Source organism: Onthophagus taurus, chromosome 2 (assembly GCF_036711975.1).
Source record: "Onthophagus taurus isolate NC chromosome 2, IU_Otau_3.0, whole genome shotgun sequence".
Classification (NCBI taxonomy): Eukaryota; Metazoa; Arthropoda; class Insecta; order Coleoptera; family Scarabaeidae; genus Onthophagus; species Onthophagus taurus.
In genome coordinates this window covers 3681094-3705146 of record NC_091967.1, presented here as the reverse complement: position 1 = coordinate 3705146, position 24053 = coordinate 3681094, and the positions used below count along the sequence as shown (strand labels likewise).

Sequence of the window (24053 nt, the reverse complement as noted above, 5' to 3'; positions counted from 1 at the left end):
GGATCTAAGAACGCTCTCAGGCTACCTGACCGGCCATGTACCCCTAAAATACCACCTCTTCCACATTGGACAAGCTGAGGATCAAACTTGTCGACTATGCAACGACGAGTCAGAAGCTGCTGAACATATACTGTGCAATTGCGTCGCCAGAGGCCGTCTAAGGCACAACGTCTTCGGTAAAACTCCCCTGTTACCTACCGACATAAAGGTTCAAGACCTCAGGACAATACTAAGGTTCATTAAGGACCTACATTTGCCCTAAACCTTTGGAGGGCTAAAGTTACAATAGATCTTATAGGTCGCGGTAACGAGAGGGGCCGCTCTCCTCAGCCCGGCAGCAGCAATAATAATAATAATAATAATAATGTTAGATCTATCGGAATAAAAATATTTCCAGTTGTTAACTTAAAGTATATTTTGACATTTTATAAAATCTAATTTATTACTTTATCGAGGTTTTCGATTTAATCATTTAATTAACTCCAACATCATCTAAAGAAAACTTTCTAACACGCTCGTACTAGATTATTCGCTTAAATGGGATGCTGAAAATTACTCAATCTTCCAAATGCATTATGAGCGACGTAACGAAAATTACCGCTTGTTAGATTTAGCAATCATTTCGTACCAACTCATCAAATGTTAACAATTTCACTGATTACCTGCAATTTAAACTGAAGGGTTCTTAAACCATTAAAACATAAAATATTCTATGTATAAATTATTTATACAGGGTGTTTCATGAGGAATGGTACATACGTTAATATGTTATAGATTTGTTCATTTTAAGCAGAAAAGTTGCTAAAAATATGTAACTGAGATACAGCCAGTTAATGCATAAACTTTTTGTTACAGTTTCTGCAATGGAAATGCACGTGCTGCTCGTCGTGACTATAGGAGACAGTTTCCTAACCGAGTGCTACCAGATTCAAGAGCATTTACTCGAACATTCAACAGATTGCATGAAACCGGTTCTGTTCTAAGTACAAGTATTTATTCTCACTCGCAAACTCTGAATGAAGTTGAACAAATTCTTCAGTCGATTAAACGCAGTTCATCTACCAGTACAAGAAGACTTTCTGCTTTCCCGAAGTTCTACGGAAATGGAAGCTTGTATTGTATGGTGTGCGATTTACAACCCTTATTGCTGATGGAGATAGCAGTACATACAAGCGTATATTGAATGCTAGACCTTATAAAAACCTGACGGTACAAAAGATAGAATGAATGTTTCAATCATCTTCTGCGAAATTTTTGTAACAAACTAACTGCATTGTCGAAAGACACAAGATTTTCTTACAAAAAGTGCGGTGTATTTATTAAAAAAAGATATCGATAATTCGCTAAATCATATATTTGGTAATCATTTGATGTATGATACGTATTTCTGTAAACCAAAAAATGAATATAACTACATTTCAGAAATCAAAACGCAGTGTCCTGAATTATATTATCGCCTTAATGAAATTATATCCTCAATTTCAAACCATAGCAGTAGCTTACTAGAAAACTCAACAGCAACAGTTGAGCAATTTCATGCAATAATTGCAAAATTCGTTGGAGGCAAACGAATAAACTTTTCACAAAAACGGTCGTATCAAACTCGTTGTCAAGGCGCAGTGATATCATTTAATTCAAACCGAATTCATTCCCTTGTTAGTAAAACACATTCATTTATAGAAAAAAGAAGAAGAATATCAAGAGAAAACGCAAAGAAACTAAAAGTTATGGACAAAAAAAGACAAAGTTGCAGAAATCACAAATTGATGATGAAGATTACAGACATAACAGCTTGAAACCTGACCTATTTACCGACATTTTAGAGCAAGAAATAAACAAGTTCCTAAAAAATATGGAAAGAACTTCAACTCAACGGGAATTCTCGTTAATTGGGAACTACGCCAAACTACACTTAAATTTAAATTTAATTTTCCCGCTAAATGCTAATTCCAACCGACAATAACGTACATCTTTACATATTACTTCCTCAGTCCACCGCCATCAATCACACTAGAAGGTACGACTCATAACAAAAAGATTAATTAATTCTTCGCTCAATAATTTCAACATCCTTACAAACTCAAAACAGATATTCAACATTTCGCCATCATATTTGGATAATTTTTGGAACTTTAATAATATTTTATGACCCAAACTACTATTAGTGGACATTTTGAGGTTAAGTGAAACGTGAGAAACATACGGAATAGATATAAACAGTATTGTTAAATACCCGGGTATTTATTTTCAAGGGTAAGTTTCCTGGATATATACCCGGGGTATTTACCCAAGATGGGTATTTAGAGGTATTTATAAAATTTTATTTAAATTGAGTTGATGGCAGTTTTGCAGCACTTCAAGAATGCAGAGTCGATTATCGATATACCAACCTTACTTATAACATCTACAAGAATGCTACAATGACGGTAAAATTGCATGAAACTACTGAAGAGAATAGAAGTAGTAAAGTACTGATTGTGAGTAAAACTAGTAAATTGTGAGTTGAACCCAAATTGTTCATCACAGTACTCAGAGTGCATTTAAACAACTGGATTGGACCCAAAAAGGCATAAACATTGATTGCAAATGCTTAAGTGATTTGCGTTACGCGGACGATATAGTTCTTCGATATAGCTCAACGAGGAGAAACAACAGCTCTAACATCAACATTGGGAATAATGAGATTGAAAGGATTGATAGCTACGTATATCTTGGCTCTGAGGTTCGTGTAGAGAGATAATCAAACAAACGAACTAAACAGAAGGATCACACTCAAGAAAAGGCCAAGAAAGGCTTTCAATCAATGCGTGTTTCCGGTTATGACATAAGGCTCTGAAATATTAACATTAATGGTAGCCACTGCCAGGAGGATCCAAGTAAAGCAAAGATAGATGGAGAGGTCGATCCTGTGTCTAACTCTGAGGGACTACATACGAAATGAAGAGCTATGAAGAAAAACTGACGTAAATGATGTGGTCAACATTGTGGCAAAGCTTAACTGGAACTCGGCGGGTCATGTCGCGTAAATGAAGAGTGAGCAGTGGACAAAACGATTGCTTGAGTGGAGACCGCGAGCGAACAGACGAAGTAGACATCAAAAGACTGACCAACAATTTGATTCAGACAGCACAGAATAAAATCGAATGGAACAGAATAGGGGAGGTCTATGTCCAACAATGGACGCAGAGGGCTGCTTGATGATAATAATCATAATAACTTGATCTAATCTAAATTATGACAGATTCGTCTTTGATTATTGACAATTCCTTCATCTTCCTCTTCATTTTTTTTAGAATCTGATATATTTTTACTGGTATCACTTTTATGCCCACTGTTTGGGTATTTACCCTGGGCCGGGGTAAATACCCGGATAAATACCCATTTTAGAAATACCTACCCACCGGGTATTTAACCAGCGCCCATCACTGGATATAAACCTTCATATTGACAACTTCAACGAATTTTTACAATTTTGCCATTTGATAAATGGTATTGTGGAAAAAGAATAATATCTAATTGGAACTTTGATTGGGTAATTTTTCTCGGTGCTTTTGCGGAACAGATAGGCTTAAAAATAATAACAACTCTGCCTCATACATTGGAATTTTCGATAACATACAATCATAATAATCAAACGAGAACATGTTGAAAACAAAACGAACTCCCTCAAGATTGTCGTAAAACTATTGACGGTAATTATTTCTTCACTACTTCAACATTAGATTTAAGACCTACCTCTAAGTTCACTTTCTACTACTTATATGATTTTTCTTTCGTAGTCGTGCCTGTCGAAGCCTCTAGAAGGGGCGAAACACGTATAGCACTTATTTAAATGAATAAATCATCGTTTTGGGCCAATTTAAGCCTTTTATTTCGATTACTTGGAAAGGAATTCTACTGTATAAGCAGAAAGTGGTTACTGGCTCGAAGAAAGAAGGAAATTATTAACTGCATCAAATTTTTATCCTGTATGTATTAGAAAAGTTACGACATTATGCGCTAATTTGGTAAAACGTATTTTATATTATTGTCGTACGGCAATTAAATACAAAGCAGTGCAACATGGAAGAAATAATGAGGGTATAGCATTAAAGCAACTAGAAGTACAAGAAAATGTCAAAATTGAGAAATGTGGTTTGTTTGTGGATTCAGAGTACTGCTTTTTAGGAGCCACACCCGACAGGTTAGTCGGAGATGATTTAGTTGTGGAAGTGAAGTGTCCTTTTTCTGCATACAAAACGTGTCCCAAAGAAAAAAATTAAATGTTGGACTTTCAATGCTACATCACCTTTGATATCAACAAAAAGGATAACACAGGGTTGTCATAAGGACATCACCTTTTTCCAAGGAAACTTTTCTTTTGCAAAACTACTGTAAGGAACTTACATCAAACTTAAGAATTACCGGAGTTTTACCCCTCTATCCGAGAATGAATAAAAATATCAATAATTAATTACCAAAATCTGAACTGATCTGCGGATCGCTACACTACCCAATGCCTGTACTATTAAGCTATGTTGCATTTTATATGGGACAGTGCAAGTCCACAGTATTTTCATAGCTATGGTTACTGCATTCATATATTGCGAGTTATATGAAATTCTCAGTATATAATATGTATAACCACAAATTAAAATCTTCCTATATGATTTTAATGAGAATTGTGACCTCGACTGCAATCACGCAACCCGTAAATTTACATGAATATAAATGCTGCAAAAACTTCTCGAGTGTTCATTCGCATATTTTTTTTAAATTTTTATGACCAACAAACCATTAAGACATTAATCAAAACAAACATATTATAAATGTCGCAATGTAAGGGTGATTCATACGTGGTCATTGTATTCCACCTGTTCTCTCACAGGACGTCGCGGTCACAGAACAGGACAATCACAGGAAAAACAACGTTAAAACAACAATAAATTGCATATGAAAATAAAAATATAAACCACATCACATTGAATACAATAAAATTGTTTCCATGTATTATTATTAACGAAAATTGTCCTCAATTCAATTGTGGTTTTTATGCGAATGGGAAAATGTATGTACAAGAATGCCTATATTTTACGAGATTTGTTTACTAACATCTGGATAAAGTACATCGACTTGTATTATTTGAATAATGTGCTTCTACAAACATAAACACGACGCGACAAGTTTGCGCGAGAAGATAAGGCGATTGCTGCTTTCAAATCGTTAATGGAGAGAGTCATTTATCATTTTACGATTCATAAATAATTTGTGATGTAAATGAAACGTTGCGTTAACGTTTCGAATGTAGATGATGTGATTGAAATCGTCCAAACAAGCGTTATTAAATAAACCGTTCGAAATAGATTCGAAAACAAACGTAACGACATTTATTTTGATCGATAACATTGTAACCTTCATACTGTCTTAACCAAAAAATAAATAACAAGATTAATAAAGAACGTTACGGTAAAACGTAACAACATTTATTTTGGTCGATAACATTGTAACATTGTTAATAACATTAATAAACGAATAAAGTTTTGAGAAAACACACTATAGTTAATTGCTTCCTCCACCCGAGTAAATATGAACATTTTCCGTTCTCTTGATTTCGCCAGAAGCCCATTTCAAGCACATCTCATTTCGTATATCTCCACAAGGTACGAGTTAAACAACATTACCTCGAATTGAAACGAGATACGTAGAAATTACATCCCCAACCGAATGAACTAAAATCAGCTTTCAAAACGTATTACATCCACGTATATCTTTGGATAATAACAGATAATAACAACTTCTTATCCTACACTTAGCGCGCCAAGAAATTTTTCTTTTCTTCGGAGAAGATTGTTGAAAACAATTCGCAACTATCTTCAACGTTAACGTAAAATTTGCCTCTAAGGCTATGTTAAAGTTGATTTTTTTGTAACAAGAAAAAAATAACCATCATGCAAACACGACTTGCCACTTATCAACTTGGCTTTAGGCAAGGAGTAATATTTTTTTTTAAACACGACGACCGACTGGCAAGGTCGTGGGGTTAATTGGATTAAAAACAGCTTTCTGCGAATTAAAGTTCGCGTTGGTGTATTTTTATAGAGTTTCATAGCTTTTAGTGGCAAAGTTTTGAGTACCATAAAAAAACTTGGGTGACCTATTAATTAGTAGATGAAAAATTAATGGAACGTTGCGAAGAGGTGGTGATGGATTTGTTAGATAATCGTTTAGTCGAAACATTATACTTGTAAATTTATCCCGAAATTTATTCATAGAACTTCAACGTCAAGATGAAGAATTAATGTTTAGTTTAAATTTTTATATTTTAACTCTTACTGGAGCAAGTGTTTAACATGAAATTTTGCTCAACTGAAGCAAAGTTTGATTGAGGTCATATTTAGGTTGAAATCATATGATATTTCATTATCATTTTTTGCATATACCGTTTTTAAAAAAATTGGAGATTCACTTTTTGTAGCACCGCTCCAATTGCATAAAAATAAAATATCCTATATCTGTTTTGGTTTATTTTATTCGGGTTTAATTCGGGGAAAGAACAAATAGAGAAAAGATAAGAAAAGTAGACACTTTCGAAGAATGGATGGAGGTTGCGAAATGGAAATGGGAAGAGCAATACTTCAAAAATACTAGTATCGTAGAGGGAAACCCAATATGGCAGGGAAAGAACAAAGCAAGAGTGGTGCTAGTCGAGCCAGATGACGCAAGCATGGAGAAGAGCATCCAATCACAATACAAGAGAGTTTATCCCATACTAGAGGAAATAGAAGGCAACTGCGAGGAGGTGGAGATGACAAAAATTATAAAGACGGGGGGTGCAAAGAGAGAAGAAAGAGAGGTGATAGTGAAGGCCACAGTTGGTGAAACAGAGAGAGAACTGTGGGAAAACCTTAACAAGATACGAGAGAAGTTAAGAAAAGAAGTAACTATAGCAATCCATCACATAAGAAGTATGTCACTACACAGACTCAGAACAATGATAGAAGTTATATTTAGAAAAGAAACACGTAAGGTAGAGATCTATACAACGGCAAAAAAACAAGAGGAAGAGGAAATGCTAAACAAAAATGGCGGAGCGGAAAAGAAAAGTAAAAGAGCAACTTATGCTCTTGTGATGGAAAGCAAAGGGAAGACGTATGACCAAAAGATAATGGACATAAAGAGCCAGATGAAGGGTAAAAAGGTAGTCGAAATTATTGAGGAAATAAGAGAAACTAGAGATGGACGGGTTCTGATTATAACAAAAAACGATGAGACGGGTATAAAAGAGCTACAGAAGATCCTAACAGAAAAAGAGGGACAGAGAGTAACAAAGGGTGAGAAAAGGGGTGAGAGAGGAAAGATAATAAACATAAAGGGCATGACTCCGGAAATATATGAGGTTGAAGAGGTGATAAGAGGAGTAATTGGAGCGAAAGCAGAATGTAAACTGAGTACGCCAAGGCCATACGCTGGATGCATGAGAGCTATTACAGTAGTGACAAGCAAAGAGGGAGCGGAATTACTCATAAGAAATAGAAGATTAAGGGTGGGCTTGACAATGTGCCAAGTAGAAGTGAGAGAGGAAATAAAGAAGTGCAACAGATGCTGGTCACCAACGCACCTGGCTAAAGAGTGCACCAAAGAGGACAGAAGAACCTGGTGCTACAAATGCGGAGAACGTGGGCACCAAACACGTCAATGCAAGAATGAACCAAATTGTCCAGACTGCCTAATTACCGGACACAGAGCAAGTGCGGGGGCGTGCCCAATTTATAGGGAAAAGGTCAAGAAAATGAAGAGAACGGGAGAAATAGAGGATAAACCAGAAGCTGTGGAACACAAACTGATTAAAGCCGCGAGACAGGAAACGACACGGACACAGGATAAAACGATGGAGGAGGAAGGCAAGGCGAAGGAAAAAGAGGGACCTCCTGAGGAAGCTCGGGAGAAGGACCAAAGGGAAACAGGAGTAGAAAGAAAGGAGAGTATCGGCAATGAACATCAAAAACAAGATAAACAGATGGTGGAAAGGCAAAAAGAAATGAAGTATTTCGAGAAGGTTACTAGACGGAAGAAAAGAAAAAAGAAGGAAGGAAGTTCTGAAGGCCAAAGCTCTACAGAATCAGCTTCTCCGAACGAGCCGATCAGAAACCGATACCTGAGAGCAATAAATCGTGATGCCCAAGAAAATCAAAGTACTACAACTCAACGTAAATAGATCAACGGAGGCTATGAACCTCATGGAGAGACAGGCAGTTACGACGCGGACTGACATAGCAATAATTTCGGAACCGAATAAGAGAAAGATTGAGATGGGTGGATGGTTTAAAAATAGTGATGGGGATGTTGCCATAAAAATTTGGAACCAGGATATCAAGGTTAACAAATGGATGGAGGGAATGGATATTTGGCGCTGGCGACTAACCTGGGACTTTTGGTGGAATGCTATCTGACTCCAAACGAAACAATCATGGATTTCGACAGAAAGCTGAGTGACTTGGGAAGAAGTGTGGATAGGTTCAGAGAAAGAGAAATTGTAATGGCTGTAGACTTTAATGCTAAACACAACCACTGGGGATTAAAGAGAGAGGACGAGAGAGGCAGGATGCTTTGGGAATGGATGGCGGAGAGGGACATGGTTGCGGTAAATAGAGGGGACAGACCGACTTGGAAAAGGGGAAGTCAGGAGTCCATAATAGACCTGACAATTTGCAGGAGCACACAAATTAATAATTTTGAGAAATGGCGAGTGGAGGAGGAGGAGGAAAACCTCAGCGACTACCAAAGCATATACTTCAGTGTCAGAATGCATCACAAAAGAGAACCCTGTAGAACAAATAGCGAGGGCAGATGGAAAAGAAAGCAGGAATTCGTCAAAAAATTTGAAGGAACTCTTCATAAAGAGTGTCTGAAAAGGCGCAAAATGACCCCAGAAACACTAACAGAGGCAACTACAAAAGCATGCAACGTGGCCTATGGAAAAAGAAGAAAGACAAGGATTGAAATAGGAAGGTTATACTGGTGGAACGAGGAGGTAAAGAAGGCAAGTGCAGACGAGTTGCAACAAGAGGAAGCAGAAGCGGAGGTGCGCCGGGAGAGCTAGAGGGACGGGAGACTAAATACAAGGAAGCAAAGAGACAATATAGAAAGGAAATTAAAAAAGCAAAAAAAAAAGCATGGAGAAATCTGTGTAACGAATTGGAGACTGATGTTTGGGGGGATGCCTACAGGATAGCGTTGAAGAGGACGAAAAACATATGTAAAGTTGTCCTCGACGAAGATGAAATAGTGGACGTAATCAAAGAACTCTTTCCTGATGGGGAGGACAGCACGTGGAAGATCGAAAGGCCGGCAAAAATAGAGAGAGAGGTGACGGAAGGAGATGTGAGAGAGACCGCTGAAGGTATAAAACCGTTTTTACATATCCTTGGAAAAATATACGATGCCACCATTTGTTACTTTGACGATCTATTTAGTAGTTAGCTAAAAGTTGATCGAATTTATCGACACTGTTCATGTTGGCGTTATAATCTACAATATATTTCCATTTCTTTCTCTTCTACTACCTTTCGTGTAATCTTCAGGATTGTGGTAATTTGATAAAAGGTGTACGTACATTTTATCTTTCCATTTTACTGCAAATTGTTTTGTATCATTTGTGTACCAGTCGAATTCACCTCTTTGGAGCTGCTTGTCCATTTTAAAATTAGGTAAATACTTTCGAGGCACATTCACTTAGTTCCACATTGTTAAAAAAAAATATTAAAAAAATATATTATGGTTTTTTTGTTCAAGACCCTCAGTAAACCAATATAAATATCGAACCAAGTTTCTTAGGCATATACTGTTTTAGTACACTACCTTTAAATTTGATCATCAACTCGTCCAAGGCTAATACTTCACTTGATAAAAGACAATACTTAAAAGCTTTTTCTAAATGATCTAACAACAGCCATACTTTATAAAGACGATCAAAATATTCCGAATCACTATTAGGCATAGCAGAGTAATAATTGATATGCAAGTCTCCTAATAGTCAACCAAATCTTTTTTGCGTCATAAGAGAGCTAATGTAAGAATCACTGGTGCATTGGACCAATAATCTTTGTAACTTGGCCAATGCTTGATCCTCATAAGTAAATTGATTCCTAAAAAGGCATTTATTTCTCCTGTAATGTTTTCTAGTACGCATTTGTTCTTCAACTTTGCCTGAAAACCCTAAAAATAGTTGAAACAGACAATATAGTGTCGGATTTTTTAAATTCTTACTTGAAGTACAGATAAAGATTTCTGAATCATTTTCACTGGATCATCTTCATCTATTTAAATTTTCGCTACTGCGAAAGTAACACATTATAGACCATTGCGTCAGTTGGGTGAAAATTTAGGTGGTTTATTTTTTGTACCACTGCACCAGTAAGAGTTAACGCGCTATATGATACAAATAAATTACTTATGAATTATATTATAAATTAAATAACAGAAAACCACTGAAAACGTTTAACATGAAATCAACGACAGTTTCCATACATTTATCGAGAATTTAACGATTCATTAATATTCGGAATATGACAAGAACAGCAAATCACGCAGAATTTCGTTTTAATTAAAATTGATTGCGTTTAATCCTAAAATAATAATATGGTGATTGTGGAAGCTCGAAGCTTTTACATCGAGAAATAAACGAACCGGAAAAGCTCTTTTCCACAAAGAACTGTGTCATCTAACCCGTGACTTTCTTGGACCAACACCTTATTTTTGTATTCCGCCTCCGTCTCTAGCCGATTCTCGCTAAATTGGCGTGAAGTCGTGATATAATCTTCCGCCTACGCCGAGGAATTTCGTAGACGGTTGGACCAAGGAAAAGGTAATTGATTCGATCTTCTCCTACCAGAAAATTCTGTTACATCACCTAAGATGTTTGTTTTGATTTCGGTGGTAGGCGTCTCAAAAAAATTGCTATAAATCTACTTAGTATAATTTCCTCTTTTTTACCTTCTCACGCCGAGCTAATACTTATCAGTACTCTCAATTATCGTGCTTCGCTCAACTCATAGTGTATCCATCCAATTACTTTCGCACGAAACATTGAATTTGCTTTGTTGCCGTTGAGTATCTCATTACCGTTAATTATTAATCAATTATTTATTACATCATTATTGCCGGGGTTAAAAGTACCTCCGATAATGAACTAACAAATTTAATAACGATATAACTTAATATTGAAATGTAATGTCTTAATTTGCATGCATCAACAAACTAAAAAAAAAATGATAACGACCTTCACACTTCGCATTCAATAGTTTAGTGCTGCCCTTGACTTTATTAACTATCTCCACATAAATTACTCGCTTAATTGCAGAAGACTAATTAACCCATTCCCTGCCGCGTTAATTAATTCCTGTTAATGCAAACAAAAGAGATAGACTTCAATAACGGTTAAGTACAACAATTTCTTTATTATACGATCCTTTCACGTTGACTTATAATACTCGTTGGATTGTGATTCATACGTTTATTAGCCGGTGGACATCCGGCTATTGGCGATTTGGACCGGATATCACCTTAACGCTCGAATGAAGAAAGACTTGAGGGATTGGTTTACGCGGTATACACAAGTCGGATGACGTGGAACGTTCGAAAGGAAATTCTATATCCAATTCGAATACGTGACAAGAGGCTTTTTTATAACTTCGTAGCCGCTTCAGTTCTGTTACCGACATCTTATTTGCAAGTAAAATTTTTCCATTGATAAAGATCACCAAAATAAAAGATTTTATCCTTCCTGGAAATGAAGTTTTTTTCATTTTTAAACGGATGTACACTTATTTGTAATAGGTGGAGTTATAAATATAGAAACAAAAATCATTATTATCGATAAGATGTTAATAAGAACGCCTCACAATGATACTACGTCAAAAAATTAAATGACGAGTGTAAGTAACAAAAGACGAACGTGTTCCTTTGTTATAAATAATTGACGCTCGTTGACCATAAAGACCTTGAGACAATCTAAATTTGTTCGAATTACTGTCTTTATTTATTGATCAGTTTGTCCCACTTACAACAATTAAGGTGAATTGCGTATATTTTACATATAGGTACAATTTATAATTAAAAACATTCAATTTCAAAGCTGTGGTGTTTCGAATGCCAACTCCTTTGACTATAACACCTAAAACTAATGGGGGCAATTTATCTACAAAACGGAATAGTACCATCCGGTGACGAGGTTTACAAAATATAAACGATTCCGTATTAAATTATTTGAACACAAAGGAAATTTAATCAACGGTTCTATTTTAGCCCAAAATAACATGTATTAATTCTAGATTGAACAACAACACGGTTAATATAACCGCAGCATGCGTGTAGTTCAATATTATTGATTTTACGTGCTAATGCAACCCTAGGTATAACGGGGTTAATACCATAATTTACATAACAGAATTGTAGTAGCTACCTAATGATGCTGTACTTAATACTACAGATATAATAATAATTCTATAATATGGAATTTGATTCTTTTGAATTTAGTAAATTTAACAATGACTTAGTAAATTGAGATAAAAAAAACCAAGGTCAAGATGGCAATCTCAAAGTCTGCCAAATTACAAAGTTCCTTTGGCAAATTATTTAAAAACAATGACACATCCAATAAGTATTTTTTAAAAGCTGTTTTATTCTCTAAACCTCTTCAAATTAACTTCGAAACTATGTGTTTAAGTGGTTAAAGAACAGTTTCAAGTGGATTGTCTTCTTTTAGCTCGAGAACTCGCAATCTTTGTTGCTTGGCAGCGATTAACGGTTAAGACCAACGGATATGGATGGGGTCGAAAGTTGCTGCTGCTGCCAGCATACCGGCTAATTGAACACCGAAGCGTAATCGTAATTACGTGACGGAAGCGATCGCATTATTCACGTCCAAGCGAACAATTGGTGGCGATAATTGCATCACTTTTCAGATTACCAATCGGAGTGGAACCGTTTTAAGCGCAAAGAACAAAGAGAAGTCGTATCAACAATATCATAAAAGATAACAAAGATGTTTGTATTTCATATGAGATAGTTTAAATAAACTCGATATCAATTTATTTATGAGAAATAAGTGTTACTTAAAACATTTATATCGAAGGATGAAGCACCTTTCTTATATGATATCTTCTATTATTGTACTTAATCTGCATCAACATTGCTTAAGTCCAAATGGTGGCAGGAATGGAAGGGACTTTTGGAGCAGGCCAGGATCCTCCATGGATTGTAGAGCTGATGATGATAACATATCATCTCCGACATCTATTAACGCTGCTCTGATATCTCTCAACCAACATTTTCTCTATTATCACACAATATTCTTTCTGCCTTCCCCCATGGAATCGTTTTATACGTAGAGAACAAAGAGATGGCATCAACGATATCACAAAATATCACCAAGATCTTTTATCTCGTATGAGGCAGTTTAAATAAAGTACAAAATATTAATACATTAATTAAAATTAGGCGTATTCAACAACACAGTGTTTTTAATTAACCGCAAATTATTCATTTTCTCGTTGTTTTAGCACTTTATCTCTCTTAGAATTGACTTAATAAATAACTTTGTCCTTGACTTTTGTTCTTTGTTTAACCTACTAAAGGAAACCCCAGTATTAGGGCCGTCGTGTTGGTAAAAAAAACATAAATGTTACTTAAAACATTTACATCAAAGGATGAAGCAAAATGCCTTTCTTATATGATATCTTCTATTATTGTACTTAATCTGCATCAACATTGCTTAAGTCCAAATGGTGGCAGGTTGCTAAAAACTGGAAGGAATGGAAGGGACTTTTGGAGCGGACCAGGATGCTCCATGGATTGTAGAGCTGATGATGATAACTAGGGCACGGAACTTTTGTAACAAAACGATACGATTTCCCCCCTCCACTCGTTTTCAGAAAATCTTGATTAAAAGAACAGCATACTGTTGGACAGTGGGAAATTAAAATTTCAAGTTAGAAAAAAATTGTGTTAACAAAAATTGTTCCTGAAACAATTCTAAACAAACTTTGTCAACAATTTTTTTTGATTTAATCAATAATTAAGGAGATAACCTCAAAATAATAATTTTTCCGTTTTTATACATAATTATACTTAGATGCTTAATTAATAGAGATGTAAAAAAATTTTATTAAGATAATTGATTCAAAATCGAAATTGAAACAAATTTTATTTAAAACATTTTTTAATAAAAACAATAATTGTTGAGATAATTAATTTTGATAGCATACTATTCAGAGGGAAATTAAAATTTCAAGTTAGCAAAAAATTCTATTAACAAACATTGTTCCTGAAGTAATTCTAAACAAATTTTGTTAACAACATTTTTTGATTAAATCAACAATAAGGATATAACCTCAAAAATATTAATTTTTATAGCATACTATTCAGTGGGAAATTAAAATTTCAAGTTAGAAAAAAATTGTGTTAACAAAAATTGTTCCTGAAACAATTCTAAACAAACTTTGTCAACAATTTTTTTTTGATTTAATCAATAATTATGGAGATAACCTCAAAATAATAATTTTTCCGTTTTTATACACAATTATACTTAGATGGTTAATTAATAGAGATGTAAAAAATTTTTATTAAGATAATTGATTCAAAATCGAAATTGAAATAAATTTTATTTAAAACATTTTTTAATAAAAACAATAATTGTTGAGATAATTAATTTTGATAGCATACTATTCAGAGGGAAATTAAAATTTCAAGTTAGCAAAAAATTCTATTAACAAACATTGTTCCTGAAGTAATTCTAAACAAATTTTGTTAACAACATTTTTTGATTAAATCAACAATAAGGATATAACCTCAAAAATATTAATTTTTATAGCATACTATTCAGTGGGAAATTAAAATTTCAAGTTACAAAAAAATTGTGTTAACAAAAATTGTTCCTGAAACAATTCTAAACAAACTTTGTCAACAATTTTTTTTGATTTAATCAATAATTAAGGAGATAACCTCAAAATAATAATTTTTCCGTTTTTATACACAATTATACTTGGATGGTTAATTAATAGAGATGTAAAAAAATTTTATTAAGACAATTGATTCAAAATCGAAATTGAAACAAATTTTATTTAAAACATTTTTTAATAAAAACAATAATTGTTGAGATAATTAATTTTGATAGCATACTATTCAGAGGGAAATTAAAATTTCAAGTTAGCAAAAAATTCTATTAACAAACATTGTTCCTGAAGTAATTCTAAACAAATTTTGTTAACAACATTTTTTGATTAAATCAACAATAAGGATATAACCTCAAAAATATTAATTTTTATAGCATACTATTCAGTGGGAAATTAAAATTTCAAGTTAGAAAAAAATTGTGTTAACAAAAATTGTTCCTGAAACAATTCTAAACAAACTTTGTCAACAATTTTTTTTGATTTAATCAATAATTAAGGAGATAACCTCAAAATAATAATTTTTCCGTTTTTATACACAATTATACTTAGGTGGTTAATTAATAGAGATGTAAAAAAATTTTATTAAGATAATTGATTCAAAATCGAAATTGAAACAAATTTTATTTAAAACATTTTTTAATAAAAACAATAATTGTTGAGATAATTAATTTTGATAGCATACTATTCAGAGGGAAATTAAAATTTCAAGTTAGCAAAAAATTCTATTAACAAACATTGTTCCTGAAGTAATTCTAAACAAATTTTGTTAACAACATTTTTTGATTAAATCAACAATAAGGATATAACCTCAAAAATATTAATTTTTATAGCATACTATTCAGTGGGAAATTAAAATTTCAAGTTAGAAAAAAATTGTGTTAACAAAAATTGTTCCTGAAACAATTCTAAACAAACTTTGTCAACAATTTTTTTGATTTAATCAATAATTAAGGAGATAACCTCAAAATAATAATTTTTCCGTTTTTATACATAATTATACTTAGATGCTTAATTAATAGAGATGTAAAAAAATTTTATTAAGATAATTGATTCAAAATCGAAATTGAAACAAATTTTATTTAAAACATTTTTTAATAAAAACAATAATTGCTGAGATAATTAATTTTGATAGCATACTATTCAGAGGGAAATTAAAATTTCAAGTTAGCAAAAAATTCTATTAACAAACATAGTTCCTGAAGTAATTCTAAACAAATTTTGTTAACAACATTTTTTGATTAAATCAACAATAAGGATATAACCTCAAAAATATTAATTTTTATAGCATACTATTCAGTGGGAAATTAAAATTTCAAGTTAGAAAAAAATTGTGTTAACAAAAATTGTTCCTGAAACAATTCTAAACAAACTTTGTCAATAATTTTTTTTGATTTAATCAATAATTAAGGAGATAACCTCAAAATAATAATTTTTCCGTTTTTATACACAATTATACTTAGATGGTTAATTAATAGAGATGTAAAAAATTTTTATTAAGATAATTGATTCAAAATCGAAATTGAAACAAATTTTATTTAAAACATTTTTTAATAAAAACAATAATTGTTGAGATAATTAATTTTGATAGCATACTATTCAGAGGGAAATTAAAATTTCAAGTTAGCAAAAAATTGTATTAATAAACACTGTTCCTGACGTAATTCTAAACAAATATTGTTAATAAACATTTTTGATTTGATCAATAATTAAGAACATAATCTCAAAAAAATTTATATATATATATTTTTATATATTTTGTTATTGAGAAAATCGTTTTAGAATTTAATTTAGAAGAACTTTTGTATAATATTTTCTGCTGAGAACGAGTGGAGGGGGGAAATCGTATCGTTTTGTTACAAAAGTTCCGTGCCCTAATGATAACATATCATCTCCGACATCTATTAACGCTCCTCTGATATCTCTCAACCAACATTTTTCCTATTATCACACAACATTCTTTCTGCCTTCCCCCATGGAATCGTTTTATACGTAGAGAACCAAAACGATATCACAAAATATAACCAAGATCTTTTATCTCGTATGAGACAGTTTAAATAAAGTACAAAATATTCATACATTAATTAAAATTAGACGTAGGCAACAACACAGTGTTTTTAATTAACCGCAAATTATTCATTTTCTCGTTGTTTTAGCATTAGAATTGACTTAATAAATAACTTTGTCCTTGACTTTTGTTCTTTGTTTGACCTATCAAAGGAAAACCCAGAATTAGGGTCGTCGCGTCGGTAAAAAAACATAAAAGTATAACAAGTATAACGTTCCCTCGTTCTTAGGGTAGGGACCAAAGAAGGATTTCGTAAAGTGATTCCGTGAATCACAAAGCCCTGGGCGTAACGCAATAGGTTCGTTTCCTGCACAACTTCATTGTTTCCCTCGCTTGCGAAACGAACCGTTCGTCCTCGTCTTTTGATACACGTTCATCTAGTTTATTTCATTTCCCCTTTAATTCGTATCAAACTTATAATAAAATAAAGGCTTCTTTTAAGGATAAGAAATTACGCAATAAATCGATTTATCCGGCAATTAGTTGTTATCTTTATTTAAATTAGATAAGAACTTTCGATTGGTAGCAGGATGTTGATTTGTTTCATATGATTTGATTTTCGATAAACATTTAAATAATTACGACGCTAAAATCCAATGAATTCTTACATCCCCACATCCATTAACGAGGACTAATGCAAATCCTGTTACCGAAACGAGCAAGCCATCAACAATAAATTATTGATTGTACCGTAAACACTAAATTCATTGCTCGACCCATTCTACCTGTTGCACTCCGTAAGCCGCTTATTTCACAAGAACCAAACCACGAATTTAGGACAACGTTCGCACCGAACTCACCAGACCGAAATATAATAAAACTTTTTTGAACGGAGAACTTATTGTCAACTAAAAACTCACACTTTTACAGGCTTAAAGATGTCAAGGCAAGAAGAGAACGAAGAGTAATAATCCCATATGAGAAATCTTTAACTTATAATATATAAAAAGACAAATTGAATTGTGTTATTTAATACGGCGAAATTGCAAAATGCAATAATTTAACGGATACGGTCGAAGTAATCATTTAGAGAGCTCGTGTAAACCTTGAATCTCGATAAGATACAGCTTAGAAAATGTCTTGTCCAAGTAACGTTATAAACACGTGCATGGTAGTAATTCTTGGAAATTACCTAGAAGATAAATAATGTGTATATCATGCATAAATGGGAACATTGGTTTTTACTTGCGGAAATATTTAATGATTCTGAATCACATAAATACAAACATTAGTGTTAAATAACGTTACTCACAAACGCTTCGAAGAAAATTTGTATTAATGGAGATGATTTTCCTTCGATGATTCACTTTCTTAATTAAAATTTATATTACAATTGTGACTAATCTTAGTTACAATAAATGGTCATTAAGATATCGTCTTCGTCAATTTATTTAAACAAAAAATTCATCGCCCATTGTTTACAGACTTAAATGCCACCACGTTATTTATTTGACATTAAACCAAACTGATTATCATACAATCGAATATATATAGAGCAACGGACGCTCTTACAAACCAAACTGATTCATTGCTTCCTATCGATTGTAAAAGATCCAATCTTTACATCTGATAGAGTCCACTTAAACAAAATGTATGGTATCATTACTGTATGACTGGTAATGCTTTGTTCTTTAAAGATAATAATTCAAATTCAAAATAATAACATAACATTATCGAGTTCATTGATTCTGATTTATAGTTAGATCTTTGAAAATATAAGAGGCACTATATCTGGTCGAGATTACGACGATACTACTTTGTAACTTGATAAATTAGTGCGTTAATAGTGTAAAGTGTACTAAGGAGGATGCACTTTATATCTCCCAAGATGAACACTGGATTAGTCTTACTTACTTTTCTCTTCCTAAAGGTTGATGAAATAATGAATGGTCTAAATGAATTGATGTAAAAGGAAGTAACACCTCGCCAATATTGATGACTAGGGCACGGAACTTTTGTAACAAAACGATTTCCCCCCTCCACTCGTTTTCAGAAAATCTTGATTAAAAGAACAGCATACTGTTGGACAGTGGGAAATTAAAATTTCAAGTTAGAAAAAAATTGTGTTAACAAAAATTGTTCCTGAAACAATTCTAAACAAACTTTGTCAACAATTTTTTTGATTTAATCAATAATTAAGGAGATAACCTCAAAATAATAATTTTTGCGTTTTTATACACAATTATACTTAGATGGTTAATTAATAGAGATGTAAAACAATTTTATTAAGATAATTGATTCAAAATCGAAATTGAAACAAATTTTATTTAAAACATTTTTTAATAAAAACAATAATTGTTGAGATAATTAATTTTGATAGCATACTATTCAGAGGGAAATTAAAATTTCAAGTTAGCAAAAAATTCTATTAACAAACATTGTTCCTGAAGTAATTCTAAACAAATTTTGTTAACAACATTTTTTGATTAAATCAACAATAAGGATATAACCTCAAAAATATTAATTTTTATAGCATACTATTCAGTGGGAAATTAAAATTTCAAGTTAGAAAAAAATTGTGTTAACAAAAATTGTTCCTGAAACAATTCTAAACAAACTTTGTCAACAATTTTTTTTTATTTAATCAATAATTAAGGAGATAACCTCAAAATAATAATTTTTCCGTTTTTATACATAATTATACTTAGATGCTTAATTAATAGAGATGTAAAACAATTTTATTAAGATAATTGATTCAAAATCGAAATTGAAACAAATTTTATTTAAAACATTTTTTAATAAAAACAATAATTGTTGAGATAATTAATTTTGATAGCATACTATTCAGAGGGAAATTAAAATTTCAAGTTAGCAAAAAATTCTATTAACAAAAATTGTTCCTGAAACAATTCTAAACAAATTTTGTTAACAACATTTTTTGATTAAATCAACAATAAGGATATAACCTCAAAAATATTAATTTTTATAGCATACTATTCAGTGGGAAATTAAAATTTCAAGTTAGAAAAAAATTGTGTTAACAAAAATTGTTCCTGAAACAATTCTAAACAAACTTTGTCAACAATTTTTTTTTGATTTAATCAATAATTAAGAAGATAACCTCAAAATAATAATTTTTCCGTTTTTATACATAATTATACTTAGATGGTTAATTAATAGAGATGTAAAAAATTTTTATTAAGATAATTGATTCAAAATCGAAATTGAAACAAATTTTATTCAAAACATTTTTTAATAAAAACAATAATTGTTGAGATAATTAATTTTGATAGCATACTATTCAGAGGGAAATTAAAATTTCAAGTTAGCAAAAAATTGTATTAATAAACACTGTTCCTGACGTAATTCTAAACAAATATTGTTAATAAAAATTTTTGATTTGATCAATAATTAAGAACATAATCTCAAAAAAATTTATATATATATATTTTTATATATTTTGTTATTGAGAAAATCGATTTAGAATTTAATTTAGAAGAACTTTTGTATAAAATTTTCTGCTGAGAACGAGTGGAGGGGGGAAATCGTATCGTTTTGTTACAAAAGTTCCGTGCCCTATTGATGACATCATATAATAGTACAGTAGAGCCCCGATTATCCGCGAGCGGATTATCCGCAGTGCGGATTATCCGCGAGTGCTGTGAAATATTCTTTTCTTTTAAATTTAATTTGATTTTCGTTATATATCGAAATGTGTTCGTGTGTTTATGCGAATTGCACTCGATATTGATCAGACGAACGTGTGTTTCGACTCATTTTAAAGCATGTTTCGACTTGTCACACCGTCTACAGTCGTGTTTCTTTGTCGGTGGTTATTAGCAGATTATTAGTTTGTTCCTGAAATAAATAATGGCTGAAAAACGAAAGAAGGTTGTGTTAACGATTCCACAAAAAATAGAAATGATTTCTAAAATAGAAAATGGCGCATCAAGAAAGCAGATGTGTTTACAATACGGGATTGGGGAAACAACAGTGCGAGATGTTTTAAAGCAAAAAGAAAAGTTATTGACTTTTGCAACAGTTTCAAACAGTGTTTCTGGAATGAAAAAACGAAAAACAATGAAGAAATCCACGTGCAGTGAACTTGACTCGGCATTAGCGGAGTGGCTAGCTCAAGAGCGAAATGAAGGCATTCCTGTATCCGGCCCTAACATTGCAGCTAAAGCAAAAGTCTTCTTTGATTTGTTAGGATTGGAAGGAAATTTTGATGCGTCGTCCGGTTGGTTACATCGTTTTAAGAAACGTTATGGAATTAGGGAGATAGGTCTTCATGGGGAAAAGCAGAGCGGTGATCAACAAGCAGCTGACGATTTTCAACATGATTTTGAAAAGTTTGTAATGTCGGAAGATTTGTCACCAGAACAAATTTATAATGCTGATGAATCAGGGCTTTTTTGGAAGTGTCTTTCCACTCGCACTTTAGCATTTAAAAGTGAACATAAAGCGGCAGGACACAAAAGTAGCAAGGAAAGAATCACAATCTTGCCATGCAGCAATGCTGCTGGTACCCACAAACTGAAACTTCTTGTAATCGGTAAATCTAAGAAACCAAGGTCTTTTAAGGGGACAAGAGCAGACAATTTACCAGTCGATTATTTCAATCAAAAAAAAGGTTGGATGAACCAGCAGATTTTTCAAGAATGGTTTGAAAAGATTTTTGTGCCTCAAGTACGTAAACACCTTGATTCAAAGAATTTACCAAGAAAGGCCGTTATATTAATTGACAACGCGCCTTCACACCCTGCCGCAAGTGTGCTTAAATCTTCTGATGAACAAATTTTTGCAAAATTTTTGCCCCCAAATGTTACTGCGCTCATACAGCCTATGGACCAGGGGGTCATTGCAACTGTGAAGAGGATATACAGAACAAAGTTGGTAAAAACAAAAATTGAAGAAGGTTACGATTTTAAGCAGCTTTGGAAGATGTATACAATTTTGGATAGCATTTACGATATTGTGTTTGCATGGGAGAAAATTCTTTTCAAATATTGAAGTAAATGTCAACCAAAACATTGGTGAAGAACATAATGAAGATATGCCTATCGCTGCACTTATTGACTGAGTGACATCCGTTCCGGGAGGTGAGAATGTAAATCAAGAAAACATAGAAGAGTGGCTGGAATGTGACAAAAATGAGCCAGGGTTTGAACGACTATCTGACGTAGAAATAACAAACAAAGCAATGGGAGTGAACGAAGAAAACGAAGATATTGAAAGTGAAGAAGGCGAGGTGTTTGCGCGGATGACACATGAACCTGTTTTGCAGCATGTATACGGATTGCTTCAATATTTAGAGGAGCAAGACGACGCACATCTGGCAGAAAAACTTATGCTAAGGAACGTACAATCCAGAATAAAGAAAAGGTGCTTCCAAAGCAAGAAGCAAAAGCTAGTGACCGATTTTTTTAAAAAGATGTAACTGAGTTTTTTACAGTACAGTTTTTGTTTACAGTACAGTGATACAATACATATGTACAAAGGTTTAAGTAAAATAGTCTTTATGGTGAATTATGTTTTGTGTTTCCACCTTATTTTTAGTCTTTTTCGGGTTATCCGCGATTTTTATTATCCGCGGCGCCCTTGCCACCCAATTCCGCGAATAATCGGGGCTCTACTGTATATTAAAAAATAAGTTTCGTAAGACACGCTTGAAATGCACGAATTCAACTTGAAAAACGAGTGGCGAAGCCACGAGTTTTTTAATGAATGAGTGCTTTAAGTCTTATGAAACGTGTTTTTTATGCTATTTTTTGTAATTCGCGTTTTTATACTTTTTTTAACAAAAATAAAGTAAATTTTGGCAATGTAGGGAAATAGGCATGTAACAGTTGGTAACACCGGAACACTTGAAAATAGAAACTTTGAATTGACAATTAGAAACTGTCAAAACACAAAATATATTCACCTGAAAAAAAATGTTTGATGTACGCCTCCCAAAATACAAGAAATTGCTCAGAGTCAATGTCCTCATCATTGTGGACCTTGTATTCGATGTTAAGAACGTGTTTAAACATCCATAGACAAAAATTGGAAACTAGAAAAATTAATGACCCAATGTCACCAACTTGAACTGGTTCCATAAAATGTTACTAAAATCTCATTACAGCATCGGATGCTGTAATAAGTCTCATTACAGCACCCGTTTGAGTACTGTTATAGCTTCCATTACCGTAGCGAATTACAAAAAAATTTTTTCTTTCGTCACTTAATAAATTTTAAAAAGGTGAAAGGTTAAGTACCATGAGACCAAATAACACCATCTTAAGACGATTTTAAATTGGAGGCCAATATACGAGGGACGCTTCGAGTTCGTCTGTTGCTATCTTCTTCGTTTAGTTTGTGGCCTGGAGCGGAGGTCAACAGCAGCAGTAGCAGTGACCTGACCGGTACACAATAGGCAGTTCGAATTAAGGCGTACCTCCTCTTCGATAACATCGTCTGGTCCTTTTCGCGGCCCGTTGCCTTCCTTCCTTTCGAGGGGAGACCTAAACCGTCTCGTCTCGATTGTTTGATAAATAAGCCACGTTGTCTACGATGGAAAGACAAGGAGAATTCGGTGAGGCTCGTGCCACGGGACTATAACCGTTTATTTTGACCGGGGACGACAGTTGTGGCTTAAGGAGATATTTTTGGACCTTCAATTTTGTTGTTAGACAAGAATAAGTAATGAGGGTAGTTAGTATTATTTATGTATGTGTGTAAGAATTTCTAAGAATGTCATTTCCCATCATAAAATGGGTTATTGATCTTTACAAAAAGAAGTAAAGATATACGGGTAAAGCAATTTTAATCTCCAGGTTGTCATAAACATTTTTAAAGTAATACTTCAGAGGAGGAAGTAATTAGCAGTAAACCACACTGATAACGATGTTGGGCGTTGAAAGAACAATGGCCTCACAACCCCGACACTAATTTTCAGGCAAATATTGTTCCAGTTTTCGTTTACACGGACTGTTTAGTCTGGTTTTAGAGAACAAAGAACTCCTTTAAAACCTAACCCAATAAATTAATCAATTCATTAATGTGAAAACAATGTTAATACGCTTTTCGGCTTTCCCAAAGCGATTTAATAAATTAAAAAGCTCTCAAAATAACTC

At 33.0% G+C, this 24053-nt stretch overlaps 1 protein-coding gene across 2 annotated transcripts in view; it reads right to left on the bottom strand.

Annotated features, from left to right (window-relative positions):
* Positions 1-24053, bottom strand: part of LOC111415144 (disintegrin and metalloproteinase domain-containing protein meltrin) — a 75708-nt gene that overhangs the window by 29544 nt on the left and 22111 nt on the right. The window lies entirely within an intron of this gene.